Below are 24,652 nucleotides of genomic sequence, written 5' to 3'. Positions count from 1 at the left end.
AAGGAGGTCTGTGATTAACATAAGCCCTTTCCCCACTTACCTTAAGCCCCGCGCTACTCTCCTCAAGTAGCGCGGGGTACAGCTGCACTCCCCACTTCAGGGGCGGCAAGAACACAGCCGCCCCGACACTGCCTCTCTCGTGCCCCCTTGGCGTGCATAATTCCTGGCGCCTTTTGAAATGGAGCCTTTTGAAGCTGGGGCGTGGGGAAGCCGGGGCGCGCGCCAGGAATTGCGCGCGCCAGGAATTGCACGCAGCAACCCTTGGACAGAGGTGAGTGGGGAAAGGGCCATAAATAAATGAATGAATGAATGAATGAATGAATGAATGAATGAATGAATGAATATGTCTACTCAGAACCCTATTCAATCTATTCAGTGGGTTTTACTCCCATGAGAAAGTTCTTCGGAGTGCGCTGTTAAGTGCAGCAGTGCCCGAATTAGAATGAAATTTTTGCAGTTAAGAATTACCTGATATGAAAATGAAGAACGAATGTCTACAGCGCTGGTGTTCTTTGGAATGATCTACACTTCTAACAGGTTTTATACTCACTTATACTTCAGGAGCTTCTCTAAAAAACTGCTGTTTATTATAATTTGAAGAGGGAGTTGAGAATTTTCTGCTAGATATCTCTGTTCTCATGAAAACTACAGTTCCCAGGATTCTCTGGGGAAAGGAAATTACTGTGAAAGTAGTTTAAATCATTGATGTACATGCATGCATTATGTAATTTTACTCTGGTCCTGTATTTCTATACAGCATAATGTCATAATGTTAAAATATTGAGGCTAATCTACCCATCACAGTATTATTATTTATTTATTTTTGCAAATTATAACCTTGCCATCATTTCACTGATACTCAGCTGGCCTTCAGATTAAATGTTTTTAAAAATCCTACCACCTTTCTTACTGTGCAGTCCTGAAGAGTTGTATCCTTTAAGCCTGTTGACTGTAAGGAACAGCCGTGACTTACCGCGGCTGCCATTGCTGATGGGGAAGGGACAGCCTCCATGGGGCTGCCTCCTCCCCCTTGCCTCGCAAGCTCCTCTATGCTCGCGAGGCTTTGGCTCGGGAGGTGGGGCCGGGCGGTCTATTTAAACCTGAGCCCGGCCTCCCCACCTCCCCATTTGCAGAAACGTGCGTGTTTCCCACCCACCTCTCCCTGTTTTTTGGTCTGTGTTAGTGCATGCTTTTCTTGTTGTCATATGGCGGTTTGCGCATGGGGGACTGATCTTTAGCTGGGGGGCAGCAGGAAAAATACCCGCTGTGGTGGAACCTCCTCACGAGGTTTGGGGTGGAGCAAGCCAAGGGATCACCTGCCCAGACGTGGGCTTAGATGGCTTGCTCTCCTGGCAGCAAGGAGTCTTCAGGAAGTGGCGACCACCCATCTGGAATCTCACAGCTGCTCCAGTGTGTGTTATAATTTTTCATCGGCAGGCATGCTGTGAAAAATTTAGGTGTCTGGGGGACAGCAATTTTGGCTGCCCAGTACACATACCATAAGATCAGACCCCCATGCTGCGCCTTACGCTTGTGTTTACCTTGAACCAATTTGTTAATAAATGTTTTTATTCCACACACAAATGTCGTATTAAAAGTTCTTTCACTAGCAGGAGGGTATTAGCTACTTCCCTCAGGCAGCAATGGACTTAGAAGGATATAACTTAGGCCAGTTCTACACAGCAAATGTATAACAGGTTGCAGTCATGATAAAGGAACCCATTTTCCTGTTAATCTGTTCACATGTGTTCCATGCAGGCAGCAATTGGAGCTTACGGAAACAATCCGAGTTGCTGTTGCGCCTTTGCATGAAGACACTTCTCTCTCTTTTTAAATTTCCTGCAACATATGCATAGCTACGCAGGCATGCAGAGATGAACCCCCCCCCTAAGTCATGCCTATCGTCCTGTAGTATGACTAGCTGCACCTACGTAGCTACGCAGATGCAACCTGCAAAATAAAAAAAAAGGAAAAGGTGCCTCCCTGGATTAGCCGGGCAATGGCAGGTGGCTTCTCCCTCACTGTGGATGGCACAGTGGAAGGGAGGCAAATAAAGTATCTCCTGCCTGGCCGTTTGCTTGGGAGCAGCTCCAACCCAGGATTTTTCAAAATAATTGCTAGTTTAGCGATTAAAAAAAAATAGGGTGGGGGAAATAAAACAGGGCAGACTTGTTTTGAGGCCAGGACTTGGTCAAAGGCCCCCAGAAAAGAGTTTTTATATTGTCCTACACCTGTATTTGTTGGCCCATGAAGAATCGGCTATTTCACACAGTAAAATCCAGCTGCAAGGTGCATTGAAAGTGGATTGAAAGTGCATTATTCTGCATGTGCGGAAGGGGCCTATCAGTGTAATTCTCAGCTAAGGCCGATTATTAGCCCACTTTGAATGGTGTTAATGCAGGACATAATAAGGGCATGTAAAAGAGTGCATATTGCAGTAATCTAGGTGTGATGTGCATATTTTGACCCATTTCAGAAAAAGCAGCATAGGTATCATGTGCACAGGAGGTCTCACACATTTTTAGAATTCAACTATTTCTATGGGATTAAAGTCATGCTTTGAAGTACAAGCTTTGCTCACCTTCTGTTTCAGATCTCTTTTCCAAGCCCTTGCAGCTGGGGAATCTACAAATCAAGCACTCACTGGTCACTTGTTAATACAGCAAAACACCATCTACTTAAATACAAAATACTGAGTCCTGTATGGCCTCTTAGTTTAAATTGTAAATTTACAATCCAGGCTTCTGCCGCAAAGCTGTGCAATGCACATAAAGGCCTGATCACTTTTCACTGCATAAGCCACATGGATTCTTCCCAGTAAAAATAAACAGAAGCATACTTTAAAAAATGTACATGCATGATGATGGGGAAGGCAGATGGTAGAATAGCGCTGGGGGTTAAAGTCCTGAAATGTTGTGTTCTGAAAGCAGTGGGTATGAAATGAATATAAAGAGTTTTCTAAAGCGTTATACTGGAGATTGGGAAGAACATCCTAGTTGAGTGAGGTGCCATCTGGAATCTCACAGGGTTGAGAAAACACATGATTTTTAACACATATTTTGCATACTCTGGTTTTTTTAAAGCTATCAAGTATAACAAGGATGAATTGTTGAGATTTTTGCGTTGTGAGTAACATAACTGCTCTGGCAGTAGGAAAAAAGGAAAAAAGTCATTGTGATGAACCTAAAAGCTCAGAAATCAACGAGACAAATGAGACTCAAATGTTTGGAGTGTTTTGAAACAGCAACGTTGTACACAACCTCTTGAAGTAGCTTATTATCCAGATATGGCCCCTTAAGTGGATTTCTGCAGTCCTGTTTTTGTTACTGCTTCAGCCCAGCTTGCTGTTCATTGGGACTAATTAGTAGCTTCCTAAAATGTCCAGGTGCTCTTTTTATCCATAGACTAAACTTCCCGGGACTTGTTTAGATCCCCAAACCTCTCTTCTCTGAAATCAGTTGGGCTCAAGGAAGTCTAGTTATGTGCTGAATTGTGGCCATTAGCTGTCAGGAACATACAGGCATGACTCAGCCCAAGAGCTGTAGGCTAGAGCCAGGCCTAAGATGAAAGGCCAGAACAAACCTAAATGAACTGGAATCTCCAAAGACCTCTGACTCATCTTGCAGTATGATGTTACAAGAACTCTAGACAAGCAGACCAAGCCTGGAACTCCGGGAAATGGATAGTTGGGATGTAATTCCAATCCCAAAACAAATGAGGGAAGCAAGATTCCACAGGAAAGGTAAGATGGGAGAGCCAGACAGAGTCTAGCTCAAAGGCAAACCAACAACCCCTCTGCCAAGGCACAGCTTGGGTTTCTGATGCAGAAGTCTGCCTGAATTTTGCTGGAGGATTGCAGAACAGTAGCCAATTAGGACTGAATTGATTAACAAAGAATAGATGGACGTCACACATCAGAATGGACAGGGCTAGAACTGGGTGGCCAGGGGGTGCATCTTGTCATGTTACTTTTTAAAGTTCAGCTGTTACAGAAATGCTAGGAAACTTTCTGAACAAAAGGTTTGCACTACGAATTCTAGCTTTATGCTAAAATGTATGACAAGGTGGACACACAATTTGTTATATCGAGGCTAAGATGGCTGCTCCGTATTAAGCTGACATTTTAATGCTGTGTACACTTCCAAAAAACATTAAAATGAAACCCGCGATGAATCTCTGCCTGATCCTGTCGGTTGTTTACCTAGATCACACACTTTGTCACACATATAGTCATTCTTTCCCATAGTGTAACAGTTGTGACAAGATGTACTGCCTGTGTTTGGCAGGTCGGAGAGAGCAGTCCTGGACTTGTCACTGTGTATCTGCTCCTTCACCTCCCTCCCACATAGCAATGTTGACTGCACCACTGTTAAGGAGACTGGTCAGCTTTCACAGCCCTCAGGAAAAAGACGATAACAACCATGCGGGATAATTCCACCTCACTCCTAATCTCACCCCAACACCACATCTTGTCCCTTATCATGATTGTTGGCTGTCTCCTCTGTAAGCCATTCGTCACTGCCAGAGTTATACCTCTATTTCCGAATACATAATGCAAGTAGTATGCTTTTTGCTCATATCAGAGAGTGGTCAGAGAGGCCTTATCCATGCAGTTGAATTGCTCAGTATGTTTCAGTAAAAGCCTTCATAAGAGTTAATTGTGCATATGTACAGTTACCCCTAAGGTTGACTTTTACTGAAAGAAATTGGGCAATTCAATCTATTGACAATTTTTTCCCTGACACTTAAGTTTATTTTTCTTTTTGTTTGTTGAGACAATTTTGATTCTCCTCTATGGCTTTTTAGCTTATATGAAAAAGACTATTAATTAATGATCTTGACATACCCCCCGATCAAATCTATCTAGTAGCAAATGTTTTGAGAAAAAAAATGTCTTATTCCTCTTTTGGTTTTTAACATATTGTAAAATTAAGTCTTAAAAATCCCAGCTAATTTCATACTTACAATCCTCTCCCAAAATTATTCCTATATATGAACTCATTTTGATGTGCATAATTGATACAAATGGCTTATACAAAATAAAGAACACAAGCAAACAGCAAAAGGAATTATTTGGTTTGCCTCATCACAAAGAGGATTATAAATGTAAATTTGCAAGCTATGTAAATTTATTGGTTTGACCTCAGCAGCCAAATATCCTACAGGCAAATAAAACATCAAGTGAACTTGTCAACAATGTTCAACAGAACAGCAAAAGCCTGAATTTCTCTCTCCTGCTTGCATTCTCAGCATGAGCCATAGGACCGAGACAGCTCTGGTCGCCCTTACAGCTGACCTCAGGAGACAGGTGGATCAAGGCAGATTAGCACTGCTAATACCGCTGGAACTGACAGCAGCATTCGATACAGTTAATTATGACCTTTTGACTCACCACCTTGCCAGTCCTGGGGTTTGTGGGATAGCCTTGTAGTGGCTGTGCTCATTTCTCCCGGGGGCAGAGGGTGGTGCTAGAAGAGAGAACATCACCACAACACTCATTAGTGTGTGGTATCCCACAAAGGGCAGTCTCCTCCTCAGTGCTGTTTAACATCTATATGAGCCCCCTTGCCTAGCTGGTCTGGAAGTTTGGACTGAGGTGTCACCAGTATGCTGATGGCACCCAGTCATATCTGTTGATGGATAGCCAGCCAGATACCACACCAGATACTTTGACAAGTTGTTTGGAGGCTGTGGTGAATTGGCTGAAACAGAGTCGGCTGAAGTTAAATTCAGCAAAGATGGAGGTCCTGTGGCTGGGTTGGGGAGACTTGTTTGAGGGGGTGGGGGAGAATGTCCACCTCCCAACTTTTCTTTGGATACTAGCCAGCGTAGTAAAATGGAAACCAGTACAGGAAAGTGTCAGAAAATGATTCAGTCACACTGAAGAGCCCATAGACCCACCTCCCAACTCTTGATGGAGTCCAGTTAACTCTTCTGCTGGCCATCAAGTGTTTGGATGAGTTATGCGATGCCTTTCTGGCCATGGAGGCCCAAGTTACATAGGTGACCAAACTGACATTTTACCGTCTTTACCAGGCCAGGTTACTGGCCCCCTATTTTATCCAATCTGATATTGCTTAAACCCACAATCAAACAACAGCAACACATGCTCCCAAACCGAATATATATACATGTTGTCAACTGCAACTGATTACGGAAACCCCATCAAGAGGTTTTCAAGGTAAGCGAAACCTGCAGAGTCTTCCTTGATGGTTACCCATTCTACTACTTTACTTCGCTTCTGAGATCTGACAAGATCAGGTTACACCAGTGGTGGCGAACCATGCTGGCGGGGGCTGATGGGAATTGTAGTCCATAACATCTGGAGTGCCAAAGGTTCGCCACCACGGGGTTACACCATGCTACGTCCCCCCTCCCCCCAAAACTAAACTGCCTGCCCTATTCACAAAAAGGTGCCTGAAATGAAACAGTCTTCACGGCATTCTGCAAAGGTGAGTGTGAAGGTGACCTCCTCATGGCTTCTGGCAGCCCTTTCCAATGAAAGGGGGGGGGCACAAGGAGGCCCTGACTGCAGTAAAGGAACTATAAGCATGACTGATCAATGACATAAATCTGTCACACTGGTTTAGACCTTGGCCCCTTCTGCACATGCAGAATAATGCACTTTCAATCCACTTTCACGATTGTTTGCAAGTGGATTTTGCTATTCTGCACAGTGAAATCCAGCTGCACAGTGCATTGAAAGTGCATTATTCTGCATGTGTGGAAGGAGCCCTAGAGAGGCAGTTCATCCAGTATGTCGCTCCTAGGCCATTATAACCCCTTTACATTATCCTCTAAGATCAACTGCTTCATCATTCTTTTTGGTACAGTTGGCCCTGGCCTAGAAGGCAGCCATATTGTACATTGTCCGCCATTTGCTTGTGAGAATGTACTCTGATGTATATGCGTGTGCGTGTGCAAGACGGTTTGAGTTATTTTGTTGATGCCAGTGCAGAACTACAATCCCAGTGTCAGAAACCTATTCCCTCTTAATTTAGTGGTTGTGAAATCTCTTTTGTTGGAGTCCGGGTTTTTTGCCCAGCTGACCCGAGAGCAATTGTCCATTACAACTTTATTCCTGTAAAACAAAATGGGAAATGTGTGACCTTTTCTCTAGGCAGTTTAACACATTGTTTAGCACAAGGAAAGGAACTGTTTTGTATCCATCTAGCTTTTCCTTTTAATAAAGGTACCTGGACCATCATGCATATTATCATTTAGAATGTTTGTACTAGTAGAATAAACATTTTCTAAAGGAATATACAAATAATGAGCAAACAACACTCACATGTGTAGTTCTGACTTGTTGAAGTACACCAGGATTGAATAATAATACTACCTGACTTCATCAATGTCCTTTGTGTATTCCATATCATCTAACTTTTTATTAGGACTATAATTTATAATTAGGCTGGCCATACTACTCACATTTATTAGATAGTCTCCAGTAAAATTTGCAGAACTTAAAAACAACAACATTTCTTACAATAGTGGCTTAAAAATGCAGTAGTTTTTCAGTGGCAGTTTTTCATTCTGTACTTTACCTTTGAAATGGAAAACATTCATTATCAACTGGTTGATCAAAGGCTAGAGAGCACCAGCTGTTCCTCGGAGGTCATGTTCACACTTCAGTTAAGGATGTGTGGTAGACTCATTGGCCCTCAGTAATCCCTTAGGGTTCACCTGTCCTGGGGAGAACGAACACCCTCCATTTGTTTACATTGTTCAAGAGTAAACCCAATGTTGATGGGTGGTCATGGTTCACACATACTTGTGGCTTTCTTTTGAGCATTTGGGGGGGATATATAGGTTAAGCATAAAAGTAAATCTAGCAAAGAAATGTTAAATGGAAGTGTGGAACAATGTGAGATTGATGGCTCAGGAGAAAATACCTCATGAAGAAGACTGTGAAGTTCCTGAAGTCAAACCAAGAAGGCAAGGCCATATCATAGTGTTAGAATTTAGGCTGGCAAACTTCAACCTGTCTTGAATTTGATGTGCTTCTGCCTGTTGTTTCATTTACAAGCTCTGGGGAGCCCTCTTTGTGTATCATGCTTATCTTGAACTTGCATGTATCTCCACAGATGCCCTCATACTTCATTGGTATGAAGGGTAGGGGTTCTTCTCAAAAAAGGGTGGTGATTTAAAGAAACTAACAAGTAGATCCTGAAAAATGTTAATTTTTTCAGCATTTTGGGGGCACTTTGGCCCTGTCACCATGAGAAAATACATAGGGAACCCCCTCCCTCCCTCCCTCCCTTACCTTCTGGCTGGCCTGGCCCAGCATTCAGCTCTGCACCACTTCCTCAAAATTCGGCATGGGCTTCATAGTCAAGCGCAAAGTTGAATGCTGGGCTTGGCCTGGTTGGGTCCAGTATTCAACTCTGCACCACCATCTCTGAACTCCATCTGGATCTTGTAGGTAGCAGGGGATGCACGTTCAACTCTGCGTTGAGTTTGGAGGCAGCTAGAATTTGTTTAAAGACCCCCCAAAATTGAATTCCTAAAAGAACCCAATATGGGGATTCATCTTTCTTCAGGTTTTTTGTACATTTCCTAGACTATTAAACCTGAACCCCCAAAAAATACTGAAAAAAATGGTGCACGTCCATAGTATGGATGACATATTCAAGAAGGTTCTTCCAGCTGACTATTTGTGCTATGTAGGACTCAATCTTATTATGAAAACAAACTATTGTATGGATGTCTGAATAAAATTTAAGCTAAGGGAAACAGTTTGGGCTTCAGAGAATTTGTGCTCAGAGTAAGCCAGCCCCAGAGCTGCATGACCTCCACACTCTTGAAGTGGTATAGTGAGAGCTTTAACTGTAGAATTGTATCAGCCCTTGACTGTTTCCAGCTTCTTCTTCAGTGGGTTGTGGTGGGTTTTCTGGGCTGTGTGGCCGTGGTCTGGTGGATCTTGTTCCTAACATTTCGCCTGCATCTGTGTCTGGCATCTTCAGAGGTGTAATACAGAGGGAAGTCTGTTACACACTGTGTCCAGCGAGAAGGGAATGTTTAGTGCGGTATATATTGTCTATGTCCCAGGGTGGGGAACCAATCAGTAAGTGTTTGGGTGGAACTTGCTATGCAAAGATGTGGTTGATAGTATTGTATTGCAGGTGGGGTTTTTCAGTCCAGGGAGTGATTCACATTTGCATGCCCTGCAGCAGGAGCTGTATTGGTGAATGCAAATCCTGTGTTTGGGTGGAGTCCATTGTTCGTGAATTTAGCATGCCCTTGGGGTTTGCTTTCAGTGTTTTTAAGTACTGGTAGCCAAGCTTTGTTAATTCTCAGAGTCTCTTCTTTCCTGTTGAAGTTGTCTTGGTGTTTGTGGATTTCAATGGCCTCCCTGTGCAGTTTGACATAGTAACCTTCTGAATTGTCCAGAATTTCAGTGTTTTCAAATAAAATGTTATGTCCAGTTTTGTTTAAGACATGTTCTGCAACTGCAGATTTTTCAGGATGGCTAAGCTGATAGTGTCTTTTGTGCTCCTTAATATGAGTGTGAATGCTGCGTTTTGTGGTTCCTATGTAGACCTTTCCACAGCTGCAGGGTATGCGATAGATTCCTGCAGGGGGTCTCTCTTGTCCTTTGCTGAGTGTAGCATCTGCTGTATTTTTCTGGTAGGCTTGGTTTGACAAATACCTGGAGATTTGGGCAGTGGTTCTGAGGAGGGTGGGGTTTGGGAAAGGGAGGGACTTCAGTAGGGTGTAATGCCATAGACCCCACCATCCGTACCAGTCATTTTCTCCAGGTGAACTGATCTCTGCCACCTGGAGATCAGCTGTAGTCTCAGCTACCACCGGGAGGTTGGCAACCCTCAGCGGGAATGGTAAGGTGGTAGGATGCAGCATAACATTTCCATATCAGCATCCGGGTGTGGGGGCTGTACCCTGACAAAACTACCTTTTCTAGTCCAAAGTATGTCACCAGTCACAACTACTTTACAGCAGTTTGTTCTGAAGGTTCTGTAGGAATGAATGGTGGTATTTGTTGTTGTTTTTTTTAAAAAGAGAGAGCATGCATTTCATCTTCCCCACCAGACAGAGAATGTTTGAAATGCCATGTGAACTACGTGAGCTGCTGAGTAGCTTTTGATCCTGAATTAAAGTAAAACCCAGAAACCTTATGAACATCTTCCAACAGAAGTTCTCACTGATGTTTTGATAGATAGATAGATAGATAGATAGATAGATAGATAGATAGAGAGAGAGAGAGAGAGAGAGAGAGAGAGAGAGAGAGAGAGAGAGAACTAATATATATCTTTTAAAAAACGGCTTTTGGTAGAGCAGAGTCATTAACCTTGAGGGAGAGACAGCTGGAAGACCTTGAAGAGAGGACTTATTTTCTAGCCAGAAGCCCTAAAGATTTTATGTGACTTAAACAGCTGGCTGTTTATACAGCATGGCTGAAGATGGAAGGTTTTTTTTTTAAGGTTCTCTTCTAATGTACGTCCAGCCTAGGGGCTGAGGGAAAGAGCTGCAGCTGTAGCTTTAGCACTGGGAATAGAAAGGTGGCTTAAGCACTGATTGGAATGTGTAGGAAAATGGCACCTTTCGGGCCCATCAGCTTATGTGTTTGGCATCTTATATTCAATAGTAATATTCATGCTTCCCCCTCCAAGGATTGCCTTTTCTGGGCTGGAAATCTAAGCTGCTTGAAAAATAATTGAAAATGGCCTTCTACCCAGGAGAATGTGTGTTAAGTATCTCTATTTGTTGACAAATCTACTTTCTCGTCCCAAGCAGGAAAATTTCGTCAGTGAACAGGTTTCTGAATAACCAATTTAAAAAATGAATAACAAATTAATGTGAATACACACATGGGGAGGACATGGTTTGAGACCACATTCTCTGCTCCAACAACAGGTGTCTTCGAAACTTATGGGGGAGCAACTGTTGGAAGTGTACAACAGTGCAGTGTTCCTTTGTACAAAGCGCAGTAGTGCTTCTGAGGGGGGCAGTGGAGTTGGGGTACTTCTTGCAATTTTCACTTAGTCTGCTCTGCCACTGCCCCGTTGTTTACCTAGAATGTTACTCTTAGGTTCCTTCCTTTCTGCTAACTCCTTCTCTTTCTTCTTCCTCTCTCTAACCACCACAAGAGCAATATATGTCCTCTGCAATCTCTCCCAATCTTATCTTAGGCCACTTCCGCACGGCCACGGTAAGGGTTGGGTTGGCGTACATGATGCCGACCCAACCCCTCTGGGACCGTTCGCATGAACGGTCCCAGAACCTCCCGGGACGATGGCACTGCGCCGTCGTCAGGTCGACCTACCTACTCTGCGGCCCTCCAGCATGTCGTCGAGGCCAGGGGACATGCCCCCCTGCCCTGCACAACCGCTCCGGAGTCGCAGGGCAGAGGGGGCGTGTCCCCAGGCCTCGGCGACGCGCCGGAGGGCCACAGAGCAGGTAGGTGGACCGGACACAGGGGGAGGGAAGGCACATTGGAGCTATCGTTTTCCATAAACCTCGCTGGGGAAGCGAGGTAGGAAAACAGCGGCTTCGCACCGCTCAGGCGGCTTGGCTGCGAAGCAGCTGCGCCCCCTGTGCAAACGGCTCCCTGGGGACGGCGTTTTTGCTGTCCCCAGGGCGCCATATATGGCCCGTGCGGAAAGGGCCTTAGACTGCTAGCTAGAACTTTTTAGTCTACCTTTCCTTTGATAGCTAGAACCTTTTAGTGTAGTATGAATTTCCTTCATAATGAAGGACTTCTGTTTCATTTCTGAAACAACAAACTTCACTTTCTAAAACAACAAACTTCATTCCATAAGCAACATTCCCTCCCAGTCAATAGCTTTTCTCTTTTCACATGAGTGAAGAGAAACCTTGTTCCTCAGGGGTCAAAGCATCCTTACTCTGCTTCCTAGGCTGCACATGTTTGAGGGACATGAGTTATTTCCTCATGGCTACAAGTTGGGTAGCCGACTCTGGCTTGGGAAATTATTGGAGAATCGGGGGCAATGCTAAGGGAGGGTGCAATTGGGGGGAAGAATTTAGGGAGAGGAGGGCATTTCGTGGGGATGTGATGCTACACAATCTGTTCTCAAAGCTGCCATCTCGTCTAAGGGAACTGATCTTTGTAATTTGGAGAAGTATTGTAATTCTGACAGAATGCCAGATCCACCCTGAGGTTAGTAACCCTATGTGGAATCCTGTAGAAAGCAGCAAAGGATTGCAGAGATGTTGTTTGCCCCCCAGTACTTTCATGAGAAACCTACTTTTTAAAAAAATTATTATGCTTAACTGAATGATTTTTTTCTGATTGTAACCTACTTTGGAGGTCAGTTGAAGGAAGGAAGGAAGGAAGGAAGGAAGGAAGGAAGGAAGGAAGGAAGGAAGGAAGGAAGGAAGGAAGGAAGGAAGGAAGGAAGGAAGGCAGGCAGGCAGGCAGGCAGGCAGGCAGGCAGGCAGGCAGGCAGGCAGGCAGGCAGGCAGGCAGGCAGGCAGGCAGGCAGGCAGGCAGGCAGGCAGGCAGGCAGGCAGGCAGGCAGGCTGGACGGCCGGACTAGATAGAAATATCCCATCTATTGGAATCTCTGCTGCTTAGAGTTGCCAACAGGACTGGAGAAAAATGTTCTGGCTCTTTAACGGAAAGTTAATCTGTTGAAACGAACAGTTGAAACTTTTCATGGAATGGAGCTTGACATCTCATTGTTAAATGACATCTCATTAAACCTCTACTGAAGGGACAGGATATTTCTTCTCAAACTTGCTGATACTGCTACTTCTGCTGCCTTCTTATGTAAACTGTCAGAGCCTGGTTCTGTGTTACACTGAACTTACATGAAAACGTTACCAGATTATGACTGTTGAGATTCTGAAAGTTCTAAGAGGAAAGCTCAAGCAGTTTTCCTTGAAGTCATATTAGGAGCTGTTACTGGGCACAGCGATACAACAGCCAGAGGAGACTGATTGAGGCCAGCAGTATCTTCTGTCTCTCAGAACTCTGTGAGCTGTAGGGTTTGTTTTTAAATCCCATTGACTCATGGATAACTGACACAGTGTGCCTTCAAACGTTCCTCTATTGTCAACTGTTGAAGGAGACCTTCAAAAATGTCAAGCGAGAGCGTAGTTGTTTTTCACATGCTCTGTAAGTTTGGAGTTGAGTTGTGAAGCACAGCAGCAAATATTAGAGTATAAATGTTGGAAATGGGGTGAGGGCACTTCTGAAATAAATGTCAGAAACTCCAACCCAATTGAACCAAGCCAATAACCTCTCTAAAGTTTGGCTTGGCTTATTAGTGCTCAGGTCCTCCCTCTTCCCCTATCCCACATTTTATCAAACTTACTAAATTAGAGGGAGGTCTGGATAGCGCAAATAAGACAAGCTAAAGACCTTAAAAAGCACCTTGGGAATGAATTCCACACGGCTTTTTTCCCAAGATGTCCTCAGGACTTCTTATTTTTTAAGGTATTTTTTTTTGAGAATGCCTTAAAGTTCACCTTTTTTCCCTCAGCTGCCTGCAAGAAGTATCCTGCCTGGCTGTGTGGAATGCAGAGCTCAGGAGGCATATTATTTTTTCTGGCCCAACCATTTGGCTCCCTGGTCAGTTTCACCCAACATTTTGTGTGCAGCTGAAGGGATTCTCCCTGCTGCCATTTGCTGAAGGTTGCCCCAGGACGTTTGCTCTGCAGACTCTGATCCTGGGTACCTTTCTATCCCAAAATGTCCACAGTTGTACCAAGGTTGTCCAATTTCGTCAATATATAGTTTTCCTATTTTAATTTTTTTTCAATGAGCTATCTTGGGGGCTGTGCAAACACAGACATGAGAATCTTAGCCACTTGGAGGATGGGTCGACTGCCCATTGAAAAGCATTGGGTAGACCTGCCCTCCACAGACCAACTTCTGCAAAAAAAAACAACAACCCTAAGTCTTTGGAAGAGAGTAAAAGGTGAGTTAGAGATTTGACTGGGCAGAGGCTTCAGCCACTAGGTCTCAATCCCTGAAGCTCAGTGAACAGGGGCTTAGCTAAATCGGCATGGCTAATACACATTTTTTGTGGGGTAGTTTAGTAGGGACTTTTGAAAGGCCTATAAATCTGTTTAAGACTACTAAATACAGATGGTCAGGGAGTTGCTGCTGTCACCTGCAGCAGGGTTTTTTTTTTGCTGAAGGATATTGGCAGCTGTACCTGCAGCAGGTGCAACTTGATTGCTGTCTTGGAAGAGAAGGTCTGGTAGCTTGAGATGCAAGTATTTACTCTTCAACCTGTTAAGTAGAATGAGGATTTACTGGACAGTGTGGAGCAGATGGTCCTGGGTGGGGAACATACTGGGGATCTCTCTGAGGAGGATGGCAACTCTCAAACATAGGAGGCCGTGTTCTAGCAGCATTCTCTGACGTTTCGCCTGCATTTGTGGCCGGCATCTAGAAAAACACTAGAGTCAAGACAATGACTAATCAGCTACACACAAACACAGGATGACTATAGACAATAAACAATCAAAGGGAACAAAGGCCAGACTACTTCTATTCAGATGCCTCACCTACTGACCTTGCTATCTCCATTGTTACTCACATGCTACACTTCATTGTTACTCACTTGCCAGGCCACTCCTATTCAGATGCCCTCACCTATTGACCTTGACTCACAGGTATATATACTGCACCTTCTTTCCTTCCCTACTATCAGATTCTCTGAAGATGCCGGCCACAAATGCAGGCGAAACATTACGAGAGAATGCTGCTAGAACACGGCCATACAACCTGGAAACCACACAGCACCCCATCATGTTTGTATTATATATAAAATTTGATTTGTTTTTCCTCTATGCTTTGTCCATACTGCTTTGTCTATACATAGCTGGATGCTCTTCTTTCTTCCGCTACTGTCCATACACTGAACTAAGAATGGTTTTTTGATGGTGTTCTATTATGGCAAGTTGGATATAGAAGGGCACATTAACCTTATTGGGGCTGGCTCATTATGAATCTAAAACATCTAAATGCACAAATGCTTCTTCTTACATACCTTTTAGCTTTTGCAAATGGAAGGCTGAGTCCATTTGATTGCTATGAAAATCATACGTTCCCAGATGTATGACATTGAGAGCGGAAGACCAAAACTGTCAGTCGCAAGCTCAATTTGCTTTTTTCCCCTTTTCTCAATAATAATAAATGTGTAGGAGGAAAGGGAGGTTTATAGCCATGTATGATACAGAAAGGCTATTTTTTTGATTGGGTTCTTTTCATGATATTGAAAAAGTCAATTATGAGTGCATGAATGGGGGAAGGAAACCTGGTCTGTACAGCACTATCCTTTTCTAAAGCACAATGCTTCTATTACATTTTTCCAAAGTCAATTGCTCAGATTCTTTTTCAAGTATGTTTCCATGAGGGTTTTCTCCATCCTTCTGGTGTTTTATAATCATGTTAAATCATACCTCATTAAAAAAAGTAGAGAAGCATTTAAATAATATATTGGTGGGGCTTTGCTTTGTAACATGATTTCAGGCCTCAATTCAAAGAGAACTACATACATACTGGGGTGGGCGGAGGGAGAACACTGCACACTGATACGTGTGAAGAATATTGCCAGAGGCAATTGGAATTTGATGATACTGATGTATATATTCACTGTCTAGTGTTTGTCTTCACATCAAAGTATTTGGATGATTGAAACTGGATTTCAAAGGACAACTTCAGAAAGCCTCCAGTGCCTTTTCACTTTCTGCATGGGGGTGAGACTTGGCAAAATTCTTGCTACCTGTGCTCTGGGTCATAACTGTTTGGCACTGGAAGGGATAGCAAGAAAGACCTCAGTCCCTCATGGGGATGTCATGACAATCTTTGTTCTAATTTAATTCAAGATACAAGAAGGAATAAATCATTTTCTACAAGAGATTTGCCATAAAGTCCTAAAGTGTCCAGATACCTTTTAGTGAATAACACTAAGATTAGGGTTGTCAGATGCCTCTGGGGCTTGCAGTCACCTCAAACAGTGGCAACAGTTTTTTTTAAGCCCACCAGTGTTGTCTGCACCAGTATGTCCCTTCCAAGTACAATTTGGAAGTGACAATGGGTAAACCTAGTAATCACCAGAAATGCTATGGTAAAACCATAGAGTTTCAAGTGATTCCCACAGCTGCCCATTGTTACTTCTGAGTTGTACCGTGATGTGACACAGTGACACTGATGATGCCACAACCACACACTCTCCTCATGTTCTCCTCCCCCCCCCCCCAATTTTCCTACTGTTTGCAAGGTTTGGCCTAGCTATCCTAACATGAATGAGACATAGGATTCAGTATTAAACATACAGCTACAAAGAGTATTTAATTTTTATTTATGAATGTTATATTGTTCACCTCACTGGGATTCAAGGTGGATTTCACAGAGTGAGTCAGTACAATTGACATGATGGGTAATTTAATGAACAATGAAATGGAATTTAAGTTATAAAGCCAACCAAAAATTTAAGAAACACAACTGAAGTGAAGCATAAGTGTTAACATGGCACATGAAATGAAAAAATATAATAAAAAACAAGTTACAGAAAACTATATGATCACAGTCTCCAATGATGTGTCTAGGTAATTTTGTTAATCATGTTGTGCTATGCTATCCTATTGCCAACACAGAGAAACCGGCTTGAATAATTCAGTTTTGCATAGTTTGCAGAAAGCCAGGAGAGCGGGAGCCTTCCTGACCTCTTCAGCCAGACCATCCCACAAGACAAAGTCCACAATGGAGTAGTTTCTGCTGCTGGGAAACTGGGCTTTAGTCTATTTTTTTAAAGCAGCTGGACTCAGCACTAAGGTTACTGCAGAAGAGAAGCTCAAGATCTGTGATCATATCATTTCTTTGGAATTTGGCCCTAATCACAAGGTTCTGCCATGATTGACTGAAGATAGAGGGACTCTCTGTTCATAGGACCACTTAATGTATTTTTGCTTATCTGTTTGAGATGGAGAATAATGGTGTTTTTTTTAAAAAAAGCTAAGGACTGCATCAATTTCTGTTCTACACTAGGCCTACACAACTTGCGACTCACTATTCTCAACACAGTCCAGCATCCTTGTGGCTTCTCCTCCCTGCCAAAAATTGCAGGAGTCAGAAAATTGACAAATGTGGCAGGTCTAGGGGTGGTGATTCAGTAAAACCAAATCACCAAAAAACGCCTCACCCCAGATTATTCGGCAAAGCAAAATTAGCCTAATGCCGAAAAAGCCACACTGTTTTTGGCTTTTGCAGCATTTGCTTGCAGAGAGCAGACTCTCTGCAAGTAACACACCCCTCCCAATCCACATTGACTTGAGAAGCGGCAGCAGGTAGAACTGAAGTATTGGGTTTTTTAAACCTGAAAAAATGGTAAAAAGCCGAATAAAGCTAATGAGTATCCATTTTATTTGACTTTATTGAAAATTTCTAGGCTTCCAGGTGCTCAGGCCCAGTCATGATAGATTGGGGGTGGTCTCGGTTTAGGCTGGTGGATTGTAAAATATATAGGCCTGTTCTGTACAGTAAAGCCATCTTGAACCAATTTTTGTTTACAACCCTATCTGTTTGTACATAATTTCGGCTTAGAGACCATCTAGAGTTGCCAACCTTCAGGTGGTAGTTGGAGATCTCCTGGAATCACAGCTGATCTCCAGGCAACAGAGATTAGTTCACCTGGAGAAAATGACCACTTTGGAAGGTGGTATCTATGGCACTCTACCCCACGGAAGTCCCTCCCCATTCTCCCCAGGCTCCACTCCCAAAATCTCCAGGTGTTTCTGAACCTGGAGCTGACAACCCTAAGAGCCTAGGATTCATGTTCACACCATTATATCGGCTTTGTCATATTAAAAGATTAAGCAGAACCGAACTGCAGTTTTTAAGCAAATGACTGACTGATTTTGAAGCTTAATCAGAATAGCATATTGGACTTTGGAATATAGCAGTTAAGGGCATTTTCCTAACAGTTCCAAGTGAGGCATATCCAAATACAAAATATTTTGATAAGCGATTGTAATGACTAATGAAAAACATGCATATTTGAAAGATGAATTACTGAGGCATTATCAGTCTAGAAATGTGATAAGACATCCATATTAATAAACACCTGTCACAATTGCCTAACAGCTGTTCTAAGAACATATCAAATGCAAATTTGGGACTCTTCACTGTGTTATTAATTACATTACCTATCCAAGAATTTATTTGTTTTTATTTTGTTCCATTTCAGTTGCTAACTAGGGTTTTTATAAATGCAGAAAGTATTTGGTAAATGTTGAAATGTAGCTCTTGGATTAAAAAGAAGTTAAATTAATTTTGAAAAGGTTTAATTCATACTCCTCTTCTGAATTATACACCAGTGCTCCAAAATGGTGGTTTTCAAACATCTTACTGCAGTTACTTGGTATCAATTTTCTAGGATGAGATCTGATAAAGAATATTCTCATTCTAAAGGGATTCATTATCATTCTCGCACACTGTGGTGTGATATCCAAAATCCTGAAACTTAACTGAATGCTGATAAAGATATCACCATTAGCTTGTTTAGTCAACCAAGTCTTGTTAGTTATAGACAGTGCAATTCGATGCAGAGTTACTACTCACTAAACCTATTGAAATAATAGGATTGCAAAGCTAGTAAGGAGAACGTAATGAATGAAACTTTTGAAACCTTAACAAAGTTTTTTAACTTAATATGTGACCTGCTGATGCTTACTTTGTATAGTATCTTCACAGTGTTGTTATGTCTGGACTCTGGAGTTCCAAATTAAGTGGAGAGCTCTCTGTGGCTGATTCTGTGCAGGCAACACTAATGGGTTTAATGAACCTGTGTTGCCTGTGCTGCCATTTGCACCATGGGGGCAGGGGCCAGCCAGGATCACTGGGATCCCGGCATCAGGAAGTGGCATGTTTTCACAAAAAACACTGGGTTTCCCTGCAAACTACACACCTGAGAATCCCCCCCACCCACTTACCATCACAACATGGTGGCCGCCTAGAGAATTCACTCTAATGGCTGCCACCTTAATGGTGGGTGGAAGTGGGGGGGGGATAGAATGTTTCCTGCTTGCTGTAGTTTGCACAGGCAAGCAGGAAACAACTGAAACCCGGGTTGAAGGAAAGAAATCACTAATTTAGTGACATTCATTTAACCCAGAATCAGCCAAATATAACAGTTTAAAAGTGCTTGGGGAGCAAGTTCTGTGGGCACTTCTTTCCCATAACACTTTTAAAAAGGGCTTGAACCTGTTATATTTGGCATGTGTGAAATCACCCCGTGACTGTGTGATTCAGGGCAATTTTAACTACTGTACAAAGACATGAAGCAACTTCTCTGGCATGATTATAATCCATCCATCCAAAGCACATATGGAGAGTTTTGGAATTCCTCATCCCCAGCTCTCCATCTCAGTTTTACTTTTCCCTTAGGCAAGTAAAAACCTTTATTGGGCAAATGAAACCGCTTTTTTGTAGCATCTTTGTTTCCTCACGTTGAATTTTTTCCTGTTCAAGTTATTCAGCTTTTAAATTGGTGACTAAATAAATAGAAACACCAGAAATGAACAAGGGTGGACAAAAGGTCTGTAACAAGAAACATGAAAACCAAAATCAACAAGAAAGGAAAAAAATAATACGTATGAACTGACATCACTTCACCTAATCAACTATCTCTTAAGGAAAGAATCTATGCAGGATCCTTATGACAACTTCACTGCCAAGACAACATGTGAAATAAGCTCAAGAAAGCTGGGGGAATGTGGACTAGAGGGAAGTACTGTGAGATTGCAGCAGGTTAGAAACCCTCCTTACCCAGTAAACGATAACTGATGAATCAATCTAGGGTTGCAGAGAGGGTATCCAGAAGTGCTCCATTATAATCTTAAATAAAGGAGTAAACAGTACTAAGATGCCCAAATGACATAAAACAGGCAAGAGTTTCAAAACCCTTAAAAGATAGCTGTCCGGACGCGAGCCCCAGCGTGGCACCCGGACTTGTTCCAGTGCCGTGTGAGTCTGCGACCCCATCTGCAGCTGGAGAAGGGAAGACATGCTGCCGGGCCGATCCGCCGCCACCCCGCCCCGATGGGACTCCACCACCCCGACACGGCACTTCACCGGCGCCCGGACCGGGCACCAGGTTGATACATCGACCTACCAATCCTTCAGCCAGGCAATCGGCCAATCCGTCGACACAAGCGTGCCCGGCCAAGGGACCGCGGGGGCAGGGCTCTGAGCCTGGCCGGGCTCACCCAGTCTCAGCTGAGCTTGATCAGAGGGGACGACAGCTGGGACAAGGCAGGGAGATGAGGGGAGGAAGGGGATATAAGGGGGTGGGAAAGGAAGCTCGGGGGCGTTGTCTGTGGGAAGATGGTGGAGGAGAGAGCTTTGTGCTGGCAGGGAAAGAGGAGCGTGTAGCCCAGGAGGGCAGGGACTGGGGGAGTCTTCTATCCCAGCGGGGCTGGGGAACTCCTGTTGGGTCCCAACCCTGTGAAGGTGCAACAGGGGAGGGAGAGTGGGGAGCCCGACCCTGTGAAGGAGCAACAGGGGAGGGAGAATGGGGAGTCCAGTAGGCGGGCTAGCCCTCGTGCCATGAGGCAACTGGGCGGGGGGAAAGGGTGCAGGAAGGGTGTCAGGGTGTGCCCAAATCTGAGGCACCCTGTGGGCGAGGTTATTTAAGATCTCGACTGGGGAGGAAAACCCCCAGGTAAAGGGAGGAGGGACAGCACACTCGCCCCAGGGGGACCGGCGGTCAGGGGAGGCACCACAATAGCCTAGCCATAAGATACCACTGAAGAGAATGGCAGAACTGGATGACAGTAACAAAATGGCTCTCTTTTTCTATCTAGAATTGGAATCAAGTTAAGTTCATTCTCTGTTCTTATTCTTTGTTTAACCACCTATATACTGTTATGTTTCTATGGTTTAAAATATTTGAAACAATGAAAGTCAGAGTAGAAAGATTTAAGGTATTACACACCCATTGAGAAATATTTTGTTTAGGATAGAAGAGCCAAATGAGTATGTATTTGGAAAGAGCTTTCTGAGAATTATCTAAGGCAGTAATTATAAAATCGTGTTCTGGGAAACACTGGGGCTCCTCAGAAGTATCTCTGTACCTTATAAATGTCTGATAAAATCAGACACAACGGGCTAACATCCCTGAGAGACATTTTCCCATCACTGTTAACACCTGTTCTGTGCTGACAGGGCATCCTCAGGCTCAAAACGCCTCCATAAGAATTGACTGTGTGGCTTAAAATAACCTGTGAACCACATCCATTTGTAAACACATTCAATGCTTATTTCCAGCATTAAAGAGCAATCAGAAACATTCCATTATAGTCATTATTCTGCTGTGACTCTCTGCCTGAGATCATTTTCGTAAGCAGCAGGAGGCAGAAGAGGCAACAAGGGGAGACTCAGTAGGGATGTACCTAACAAGGGCTTTGTCCACTCTTAACAGTTAGCCATTTATTTTACCAAACAGAATTGTTCCCAACTGATATTTCTGTACATGGCATTTTGATTTTCTGACAGTCGCTGCATTGTCTCAGTGGTTCTGGGAGGAGTTTCTTAATTGATGTAAGCACAGTTCCTATGTTAATGTGATCTATTATATTCTTTGGGCTGTGCCTGCTAGATAAAATATGAGACCTTTGTTTGTATTTACTGGCAGGCAGGGCATATTGGTGGAGAGAGAGAGAATCACAAGCTGTGCCTTCCCTCCCATTCCCTCCCATTAGCAATTCTCTTGCTTTGCAGACTGAACATACAGGAGCTCAAATGGGGAGATACTGAGGTTTTGGCCTTGTGGTCAGCCCTGTTTGGTTGGCCATGCAGAGGCAAATGTCTATGAGCACACACTGAAAGGTTGGGAGGCTCACAGAGGAGAGACAGAATCAGAGACTTTGTCTGTGACTGGTTTGTGCCTTTCATCAACAGTTACATTTCCTTCGGTTGCAGGGTAGAGGTGACCGTCGCATGAATTACCGTGGCCAAATCAGCCCAAGAGAGATAGGGGGCCAGCTGCCGTGCCTGTCACAGATGGAAAAAAGCCATCTTTGTGACCTTGTCCTCCAACGTAAGAGTGGAGTCCCAGGTCACACTCAGACTCTTCACCAATGAGGCAAGATGAAGGGCCTCACCATCCAGGACAAGGAGCTGGAAATTCCCTGGTTGAGCCACAGATTCTCCATCTTTGATTCAATTTCAGTCTGCTCACTCTCAACCAACCAGCCATGGCTTCTAAACTGTGCTGGAGAGCCTCAGGGGCAGAGGCTGATTGGCCCTCCATTGTGAGAGTGAGCTGGGTGTCAGAGGATACCAGATGGCCAACTGTGTTTCAGCTCTTACAACATTTTTTTCCTTCATGGTATTTATAAGCACCTTTCATACTTTGAATGTGTCCTTTTGGAATAAAATTTATTTTTAGTTATGATTTATAAAATACATCGGAATATCATGTTGTGATGTGCTTTATAAATCCGAAAACTGATTCATAGTCTCTCTTTTTCCTCCTGTGGCTGCCTTGTCACGAACGAAAAGAATTCAGCAGTTCCTGGTATTTGCAACTGAAAAGCTTTCTTGTGAAAGAGATTTGTCGTGGAAAATTTCAGGGCGAAATGAATAAATTTGAACAGCACTTATTACATAAAGACAAAAGCACCTTTTCAATTTTTATGTTTCACTGTTGGGAGTATCTCGAAAATCAATTCCAAGGTTTGTTAAGAAATGGTCTGACACTTTGGGATAAGTTATATGTTCAAATGTCTGGTCTGTCTTACTGGCTGCCATCTCATTGTTTTCAGTATCTAGAAAATGCTACACCACAGGCAGCTGACTCTCTTGCGGCTTGCTAGGGGTCACAAAAATTGCACAAGTAATTGTTGGTTCTGTGAATAATCAAGTGCCAATTTCTTATACATTTGATGAAACAGTTCTAGGGCAAAATGACTCTGGAAGGTGGTTACTGAGGTGCTATCTGCAGGATTTTGTGCCAGAGTGCAATGCGCAATTAAAATTACTCTTGCTGAATGATGTGGTATCAGCTGTACAAAATTACCAGGTTATAGCTCTCTGTATATTAACTATGACCTGATGAAGTTTTCCTCAGGTTTGGAAATGTAAATTGCTCCCTCAGAAATAAAGAACTGAAGTTGTATACTTTGGTTAGATTCACATCAATGCAAATTGCTCAAGGTTTTACGGACTAAAATTTTACTGTGCTAAGGGTGATGGATTTATCCCTGCTACTATCAAATTATATTTGGCAGAATCTCTATCACAACTCACACATGGGACCCATTTAGATCCCTACACTAATTTTACTCCCTTAGAGAGAATTGTGGGGATTCATTAGGGCCTTATTCAGTGCCCCAAATTGCAATCCTAATGCAGTCCTTTAGCAGGAGGCTGGGTTACGACAAGTAGAGTCTAGGGCCTGATTAGTTATGACCAATTATTGGTTGGAACATAACCTTCAACCTGCAGGCCTTATCCCTTTCTTCCTGTCAGTCAGTGTGCAACCTTCTTGCAGTTAGTAATTAATAAACTCCACATAATTGGCCTAACCCCTGATTATTTACTAGAAATGGGACTTAGAAGAGCAAAAAAATCTGGCTTATTAACAACTAACAGATAGATATTGAATGAAATGGCTATTCTTCCAAGTACATATAGGCCATTAAAGATCTGGATGGGAATTTCCACTGCTCCATATCTAATGCCTATTGCTTTCTTTACATTTTGCTGGCCTTTGTCAAGAGCCCGATTTAATACTTTCCCATTGACCCTGAATAGTAGACTTGTCATTGTCTTAGTCAATGTTACTAGAATTAGGTTGAATGATTATGGAAGACAGTGTATAAAGGGTTAAAATATAATTCTAAATGATTAAGTGTCTCTTGCAAATTCTATCAGAAATCTCAGTCCTGAGATCTACATTGGAGAGTGTCAAGTCGAGGGTTCCACACAATGACCACTCTGGATTTCATCAGTCAGAAGCGTTTATTGAACCGGACACCTGAAGCCTGGCTTTACAAAAGCCAGTTCTGAAGCAATACCCAATGTTCCCCAATATAATTTCACTGAAGCCCACCTCCACCCTGCCCCTTTCCCATGCAGAGAGGTGAGAGACAGTTACGTCCTTATCCTCTAACAAGATTTTCCTAATCTCTTGATCTGGATCCTTTGTGATTGTCAAGTATTGTATTAAGATGAAAAGGAAATTACTGGATGCCGACATGGTGTAGTGGTTAAGAGCGGTGGACTCTAATCTGGAAAATGGAGTTTGATTCCCCACTCCTCCACACAAGAGACGGATTCTTATCTGATGAACTGGATTTGTTTCCCCTCTCGAACACATGAAGCCTGCTGGATGACCTTGGTTTTATCATAGTTTTCCTGAACTCTCTCAGTCCCACCTATCTTAGAAGGTTTCTGTTGTGGGGAGAGGAAGAGAAAAGTGTTTGTAAGGCACCTTAACTCTCCTTGCAGAAGAGAAAGGCGGGGTATAAATCCAAACTCATCTTCTCCTTCTGGGTGAAATAAATAGTTTCCTTCTCATGATAAGTGATAGTCTTTGTTTACTAGTCACATAAGTTAATACAGAGTCATGTTCATATCCCATGTTTAGTCACCTCTAAGTATCAGCAGATCTTTTTTGAGCATAATCTCCATGGCAACTGAATGAGTATATGA

At 43.2% G+C, this 24,652-nt stretch overlaps 1 protein-coding gene across 1 annotated transcript in view; it reads left to right on the top strand.

Annotated features, from left to right (window-relative positions):
• The window catches only part of CTNNA3 (catenin alpha 3), an 892,356-nt gene that overhangs the window by 827,029 nt on the left and 40,675 nt on the right, over positions 1-24,652 (top strand). The window lies entirely within an intron of this gene.

Source organism: Sphaerodactylus townsendi, linkage group LG08, assembly GCF_021028975.2.
Source record: "Sphaerodactylus townsendi isolate TG3544 linkage group LG08, MPM_Stown_v2.3, whole genome shotgun sequence".
In the NCBI taxonomy this organism is placed as follows: Eukaryota; Metazoa; Chordata; class Lepidosauria; order Squamata; family Sphaerodactylidae; genus Sphaerodactylus; species Sphaerodactylus townsendi.
This window is presented reverse-complemented; position numbering and strand designations above follow the sequence as displayed.